Here is an 8,019-nt window from a genome sequence, read left to right on the forward strand (position 1 = left end):
TTTCATTTATTTGGTTTGTTCGATTGTAGCGTACGTTTTATTGTGACGGATCATTTGGGAGATATTGTTTATGGTTACGTTTCTCTTTAGGCTTTGTGTTCATTTCTAGGCGGCGTTTTATTTTGATAGATTGAGGCACTATGGGTTGATTCAGTTAGGAATGTTTTGTTGTTGTTGTAAATTTAAGTTTATTTAAATTTAAGTTTTCGGTTGGGTTTTTGGTTGGGTTTTTTTGGTGGTGCTTTTTTTTTTTTTTTTTTTTTTTTGGCCTTTGATATATTTGGTTGTTGTTTATCAGGGGTTTTTTTTTGGAACATGGGTATTTATAGGGTGGGTCTTTTTAAGTAGTTTTTTTATTTGGGTAGTTATTTTCTTATTTTGTAGTGGTTGAGATTTTTTTCTATTTCGTTAATTAGTTCGGTTTTTAAAGTTATTTTTACAGAGTATTGGTTATTCTTTGACTTAGTGTAGAGGTAGAATTTTTTTTTTTTTTTTTTTTTAGTAAAGTTCAGGGTCATTGGCACTGTTTGGAGTTTAGTAAGGTGGTTTGAATTTTTCTTCGTAGTTTTTGTGATTTGCTGTGTGCGTTTCTATTGGGTTTTCTTTTATATTCGTTGCATTTTTCTGATGTGATGAGAATTGTTACGGCAAAGAGCGTTGTGTGGTTTTTTGCTGGCCGTCGGTTGGCTGGTGGAGGTATCTGGATGCTTTTGGAGGATATTGGTGGGAATTTGATGCTGTTTGTTTTGTCCTATTATTTAGGAATTGGATTTTAAATGTAAAATTATAACTATAACGATAATGAAACAAAACAAATAGATGTATAAAAATGGGAATAAAACCCCTTAAAATTTAAATATAGACCGAATATATAAAAGTGAAACGTGTAACATGAATCATTATATATTACAATAAGCTATTATAATTTTTAATACAGAGTATTATATATGTTTATAGATATCTAAAGATCTAGATTATAAATAGAAACAAAGCCCCAATCAAAATATAAATATAGAAATGGATGACAAATATATGCAGACATATATAAAAATATAAGATAATTATAAATACAGAATAATAAAAATCGATACAATACATAATACAAGTAATACTGTATATATCTTATGATAATAGATTATAGGAAATGTGTATTGGATATATATAAGTAGAGTACATCAATATGTTATCGTATACTATATAACAAATTATAAATATAAATATGAAAATTATAAATACAAAAATATTTTTAAATAGTAAAGCGGGTTTTTTTTGGTCAATAGGCAGAGTTTTGATTGTAAAAATTTGAGATACAAATAATATAAAGGTGGAAATCTAAGGATAGAAATAGATCATAAATACATACAGATATATATAAATTTTAAAAATATAAGAAAAAATTAGTTGTAGCAGTAGATATGATACATAATAGAAATAATAATTTAAATACTTTTTTAGAATTTTATATATCTTATATGTAATCACTATTATAATGCATCAAAAGAAACGAAAGAATCATATGTGAATATAATTATAGGAAGTAGAAATAAAAATATTTCAATGTCGTTTAAAATAAGGGGGGGTTGTATTTATTTTGTTAGAGACAGGGTTTTTATTTTGAATAATAGAAGTATTATATAAATAGAAATCTAAAGAAAGAAATATACAATCGATATAGACAGATATGTATAAAAACGCAAAACATAAATAAATACAAACCATAGGAGTAGATGTAATATATTATACAAATTACCTAACGCATCAATGTCCGGTATAAAGATGCATGTGAATGTAAACATGAAACATTTAAATCTAAAATAGATTTAAATATGGTTTTAAAGAAAGGGCGCTTGTTTCGTTCCTGTTGGGTAAGAGGCAGGTTTTCGGCGTTTATTTCAGAGGATTTTCTGGGGGATGGCAGCCGGTTTTTTGCCCGCCTTCCCCGCCCGCAGCCGAGCGCGGTACCGCCCCCCGGACGGGCAGCGGCCGGGACGCGTCCGTGCCGAGGCCCGCGCGCCATCGCGCCCTGGGGGGCGGCTCGGCCGGGACGCGCTTGACCTTCCCAAGATGGCGGCCAAAAGGGCGGGAAAAAGGAGCACCGCGGTCTGTATACCAGACTGCCTGCCCGCCGGCCCGGCGGGATTTTCCGTGAGGTATGCAGCGCCGGGCACACGGGCCCTGGGTCAGTGGCGCCGCTGGCGGGCGGGTGGCGGGCGGGCGCCGACAGGCAATGGCACGGACGCCTCTCTCTGCCGGGGACCCGCAGCCGCCGCCGTCCCGGGACTCGGGAGATGCTCGGCCGGGAGCCGGGTGACCTTCCCAAGATGGCGGCACGAAGGGGGGGCGCGGTCGAGGCTCGCGGTCCGTTCGCTGCGCTGCCCGCACGGCGCCCCCGTGGCGGCGCCGGCCCGTCGGGGCTTTCCGCGGTGGTTCCGGTGCGGGGCTGGCGGGCTGTGGGCTCGGCAGCGCCGCGGGCGGGCGGGCGGGTTTTGGGGGGCCGCTGACGGGCACTGGCGTGGTGGCCTCTCTTCGCCGAGGTACTCAGGGTGCATCCTCTGCTGCTGGAGGGGGCTTTTGTACTGGGGAAGCTTATTTTATTTTTCCGAATGAAAATAAGCTGCCCGGTATGCCCGTGTAGGTGTCAGTAAAACGCTTGCTTTGGTAGGGAATTTAGTACTTAAAAGTAGGGGGTTTATTTTTTTTAAGCGTGGATGAGTCTCCAATGACTCGATAGTCACAACAATGTCAATATTACAGCCTGGCAGGTGACCGCGTTGGAGAGAGGAGGGCAGCTGCCAGCAGGCAGCCCCCCGGGGAAAACAGGGGAGTTTCAGTGGTTTCTGGAGCCTGAGGAACAGGGAGATGCCCTGAGCTAAGCAGGAGTTAAGCGCAGTCATGCGGAGGCCTGGCTGTTACGATTGAAGGTCGCTTCGTGAATATCGATAGTTTCTGTAGGTATTTTTATATCTATAGAAAGATAAAAAGTAAAAGCAGAATATAGAGCATTGTGCAGGAGAAGAAAGAACCCTTTATGTAAGATGTGACCTGAGGGGCATCATGCCAGGCTGTCCCTTCCAGCCTGGGAAGGATTCAGTGTTTTGTATGGCACGATGGAGAGTTTTGAAAAGTAAGATTTCCTCTTCGGTGCAGGTCCGATGGGTGAGGCCTGGCAGCTTGTGCACTGCCACTGTGCTACCCTGCGTGCCTCTCCTTCCCTCCCTGCTCCGCAGGCACAGCACGGGATCAGCAGGGAGAGGCGGCTCTGTCGTGGAGGATCCAGGAGCTCGGCGTGCGTGTCTGAGCCTGCAGCTGCGAGCCGCAGCAGGACCCAAGGTCTGCACACGCCTGTGTACAGGTACTCTCAGAAATGTTGACTGTCCTGACTGAGCCCTCAGGAGCTGGCAGTGCCAGCCTGGAGAGCAAGAGTAACTTCCAGCCTTTTCTTTTGTCTCCGTGTCCAGTGTTCAGTCTAATTACTGCTGGGCCTTTGCCCATCATGGTGTGAAATGCTTCAGGGAATAAAGGGGGGGAAAAAAGCGGGGGGAAAAGAAAAAAAGATCAAACAGTGGTCTAAACCTCAGGAGGAAGAAGACATCTGTCAGGACACACTCTTAAGAGAAATGGGATCAAGAATACTTGTTTACTAAATCTTTCGTATCTGTAGCTAGTTCAAAGACAGTCAAAGCCAGTCCTTCCCGTGAGAAGGGCAAAAGAAGAACAGAGAAGCCCTCAGCCTAAGCCATTGGAAGCAGCAGCAGCAGCTTTGTGTACTCTGGTGTGGCAGGCATTCCTGGGTTGGCTTTTTTTCTTTTGCATCTAGCACCGGTAGAGGAAAGTTCTTTGCAAGGTGATCGTTCCAGCCTTGAATTGAAATGTGAGCAAAGAGGAGCTTCCTCAGTTGGATTTGGGTTTATTCACGGCACTTGTAAACAGAGTTAGGGTGAAGATAACACGGGCAGGGAGTGTGCCGTGGGTTACCACAAGCGATAAAGGATTTTGGGACGGTGACAAGGCAGTTTCTCCTTCAACGTATTGTTTTTTTTTCTAGAAGAATGATGCGAGAACAGAAAAGTTGCAATGGCATTGCAGTTCCCTGCACAGAAAATAGCCAGGGAGGTGAAGCCCGGCCAAGTGGTGCCGTTCGACTGCGCCCCGACTGGGAGCATCAGGTGAGTGACGAGGACTGAGCCGCTCTCCCCCTTTAGCAAGCACACCGGCAGTGTCAAGCCGGATCACCCTTTTCCAGACCGCTGGCATGTGCTTGGGGACAATAACCTGTACTTTTCACAGCCAGGTCTTCTGAGCCACAGCACCTCCTGCTCTGCGGTGGCCACTGCTCACTGATCCCAGTGAAAACAAACTTGTGTACAGGCACTCTGCAAAATTCCCACCTTAGATGCCACTGAAGCGCAGCTTTGGCTTTCGGGCATCTCCCCCGCAGGCCGTCCCGTGTGTCGTTTCCGCAGAGGATTCCTTGTTAGTTAATGACTTCGTTTTGTTTTTAATTTCCAAAGAATATCAGTTGACTTTTACAGCTTCTTCAGTGCTCCCCAAGCTTCATGCCACACCTAAATGCTCATCTTCGCTGCCTGAAGGTCCTTTCTGACCTGAACGATTCTATGACTTTGGTCCGTACTTCAGCTTAAGGGAAAAGCTGCACGTTGATTGGGTTTTGGAGAAAAAGATTTGAACGTCCAGCTGTGAATTGATCTTGTGTTTTGTCTTCCAGGTTCATTCCCATTGTGATCTGCAAATGGCAAATCAGGGTTGCTCTTTGTTAAAACCAAAAGCGCTCTCAGAATGTTGATGGAGGTGATGATTGCAGGGGCGATGCTTCTGGAGAATAGCTCCCCCATCTTCCCCAGGGCCTGGGCAGAGAGAGGTGGAGCTCGGAGTCCCCCCAGTCCTCCCGCGGGTGCTGGCGTCTGCAGCGCCATCGGGACGGGATCCACGGCGCAGCTCCCTCCTCCAGAGGCCGAAAGCTCAGCCTCCAGTTTCGTGCAGGGTGATCACCTTTCCAGGGCAATACAAGCACTTCCCAAGAGCAGCTGGTGAAGATGGCGCAGAAGCAAGGACAAGGGTGCAGTGAAAAGTTTGGTGCATCGATCCAGCTTCCGGACACGGTAGGGAAGACACACCGTTTGATAAAACACCAAACACGGTAGTTTTCATTCTTTGTGTTTTTCTGTGCCCCCATTGTGATCACCCCTGGAAGTATTATTTTTGAAAAACATATCTAGGAGAGAAATCGTAACCTGCTTTGCGTCCTTCTGCCTGGAAGGGTTGTGACACAGGGAAGTGAGGAAGGGGCTGGCCGGGGTCAGCCTCTGCTGAGCCTCAGCTCTGGCTGCTGCTCCTGCTTCCCGGGTACACCCAAAAGCTGTCATGATCAAAAGAGCAGGCAGCCCTTCTGTCCTGAGTCACAGGGGCCATTTCTTCCTGAGTGACTCAAGATGGGAAATCATTCTTGGAGCTTCAAAAGAAAAAAAAAAAAAACCTCACGCAATCATTTGTAAGTGTGTATATATACACATAGATTTCCTTCAATGAAGAAGAAAATCTTAGAAATATCATGTCACGTCTGGCTTCCTAGAGAAAATCCTTATCTCTGGGCTTCTGAAATCAAATGTCTGTGCATTTATAGACCATTTCCCCTCTTTTTATGTGCCTCCCACAGTGATCTTCTACCCTGCCCCACGGCAAGAAGAGTTTGGTGATTTTGCTGCTCTGCTCTCTCAAGGGTGTTGCAGGCTGCGTAGCAGGGAGTGAAGCCCTTGTCGCTGCTCATCAGACACTTTCCTACAGAATTCTCCCTGCAGTGATAAAATTAGACTGGTGTTAGTGAGCTGCCAAGTAGAGCAGGTAACATTGGACAAGAATTGTTTCTGAGCTGCTGTTCACTAGCACGTGTTTCCCCTTTCCAGCGCGGTGCCGCCGCCCAAGAAAGGATTTTTGTGGGTCAGCCAGATGTGCTCCTGCCTCCCACTGAGGCTCTGAGATGGAGCCGAGTTTGCATTCCAGTTTATTGCAGCAGAGGGTCACGGGAAATTTCCTCAGCTATCTCAGGCACAGAGCCATGGAAGCAAGTAAGCCTGAGCTCCTGCGTGCTTGCTGTGAGCCTCGGGACGAGTGTGCATCATTGCAGGCTTGGAATTTATTGAAATGTGCTAAGGAAACCGGCTCTGGGGGGGGAGGGAGGGAGGGAAATCCTCTCTTCACATGTGCCAATCCTTCTCTGAAACTCACCCCGGCAGGACAGCACGAAGACTGAACGTGTAAGAAGATGTGGGGTGCAATGGAGAACCTGGCAGGAGCATCCGACGCACACGTGCACAAGTTTTGCTTTTTGCTTGGATTGAAACTCAAAAGTTGTAAGGAATTTGGGAATGAGATGGGACGTTTCAGAAGAAGAGGAAGGAGGAGAAGAAGTTGTTGTTACAGTCCTGGCAAAATCCTTTGTTCTAGCTAATAAAAGAAGTTAGTTTAAAAAAAAAAAATTAAAAAAAAAAAAAAAAAAAAAAAGAAGTGTTTTTTTTCCTTGAATATTATATTCGTTGGTGGTGTATGGTGTGTGGCTTTATTTCTTGGTATTATTAACTCTCTGTCATTGTTTTCTTTTTGAGTGAGGCTAACTTTATGGATGGGTTGGTTTGTATTTGAGTAGGATTAATTTCAGTAGGTTTCTTTAATAGACTTGGGATATTGTTGGGATTTTGGTTTTGTTTATTGGATGTATAAACAGAGAGATTTGGTAGGGCTAGCTCGGCTGCTGGAGTTTTGGGTGTTAATTTATTAGATGGCTTTTGTTAAAAGCCGTTTTTAAATTGTTGAAAGTTTTCTTAAAAAGGTCGTGGTTTAAAGGTGGTTTTTAGTAATTGATTGTATTGTTTTATGCTGTTTGTAGCTGGTGTACCAGAAGGGATATGGTGTACTTCTTGAGTGTTACGGTTTTAGCTTTCCCAAGGTCCGATTTATTTCTGGTGTGATGGGTTTTGTTTAGTTTTATCTTTGGGGACAGGGGCATTTTTATGGTGGGTTTTTATAGGCAACATTTTTTAAAATTTGGGTAGTGGTATTTTTAGTATTTTAATAGTTTAGATTTTTTATTTGTATGCTTTTAATTAGTTTTTTTTTAGTTTTTAAGATAATTTTTATAGATTATTTGTTCTTATTTGTGAGTTAGCATAAAGGTGGAGCTTTGGGGGCTTTTTGTAGTAATGTTTAGGGTCAGTTGCACAGTTTTGAGTTCAGTGAGTCGGTTTGATTTATTTTTTCATGGGTTTTTGTTTTTATTAGCAGTTATTTCATTTTCAATGTGTGTTTGAGTTTTTTGGGTTTCTGAGCTACTGGTTTGGGAGGAAGTTTAGGATTGGAATGGATGGGGGGGTTTGGGCTAGTTATAGAGGGGGTTTAAAATTTATTTCCAGTTGGGTTTCTGTGAGTTTTTAACGGGGTGAAATGTAGTGGGGCCTTTGTTCTTTGTTAGTAGCAGAAATAGGTTTTGTTTGGATGTGCTGCGATGGGACGAGCGTGCCCTGCGCGCCGGCGCTGACCGAGGCGCGTCGGGATTTCTGTGGTTCTGACGTGTCAGGTGAGTGAGTTGATATGGTTTACTAGACAGGTCAAAATAGAAATAAAAATAAATTTGAAAGGAAATCTAAAACTATAACTGTAAACATAAACATGGAAAACAGATAAATATATAAAACTGTCATATAATGTATGTTATTGTGACATACTATAATATATGGAAAATAGAGCCTAATATATATACACAAATGTATATAAGTAGAGATTGTAAATATAAAAATATTCACTATAGTTTAAAAGAAATTGGGGATTTTTTTTTTGTTTTTATTAGGTTATAGGCTGGGTTCTTTTATAAATAGTAGAAATATAAATAATATAAAACTATAAATCCAACTATACAAATCTATAATATATCTACTGATACCAATAAATATTTAATACAAAATAAATATAAGTAATATAAATATATAGTATAAAGACAGATCTGTTCTT

The 8,019-nt window shown here is 42.8% G+C and overlaps 1 long non-coding RNA gene across 1 annotated transcript; it reads left to right on the forward strand.

Annotated features, from left to right (window-relative positions):
• The first annotated feature begins 4,788 nt into the window (after nucleotides 1–4,788).
• LOC132324323 (uncharacterized) lies at nucleotides 4,789–6,522 on the forward strand. The gene is made up of 3 exons (XR_009485574.1): nucleotides 4,789–5,120; nucleotides 5,675–5,859; nucleotides 6,252–6,522. It is a non-coding gene; the product is annotated as an uncharacterized LOC132324323 (long non-coding RNA).
• The last annotated feature ends 1,497 nt before the right edge of the window (nucleotides 6,523–8,019 follow it).

This window comes from Haemorhous mexicanus, chromosome 2 (genome assembly GCF_027477595.1).
Source record: "Haemorhous mexicanus isolate bHaeMex1 chromosome 2, bHaeMex1.pri, whole genome shotgun sequence".
NCBI classification, from domain to species: domain Eukaryota; kingdom Metazoa; phylum Chordata; class Aves; order Passeriformes; family Fringillidae; genus Haemorhous; species Haemorhous mexicanus.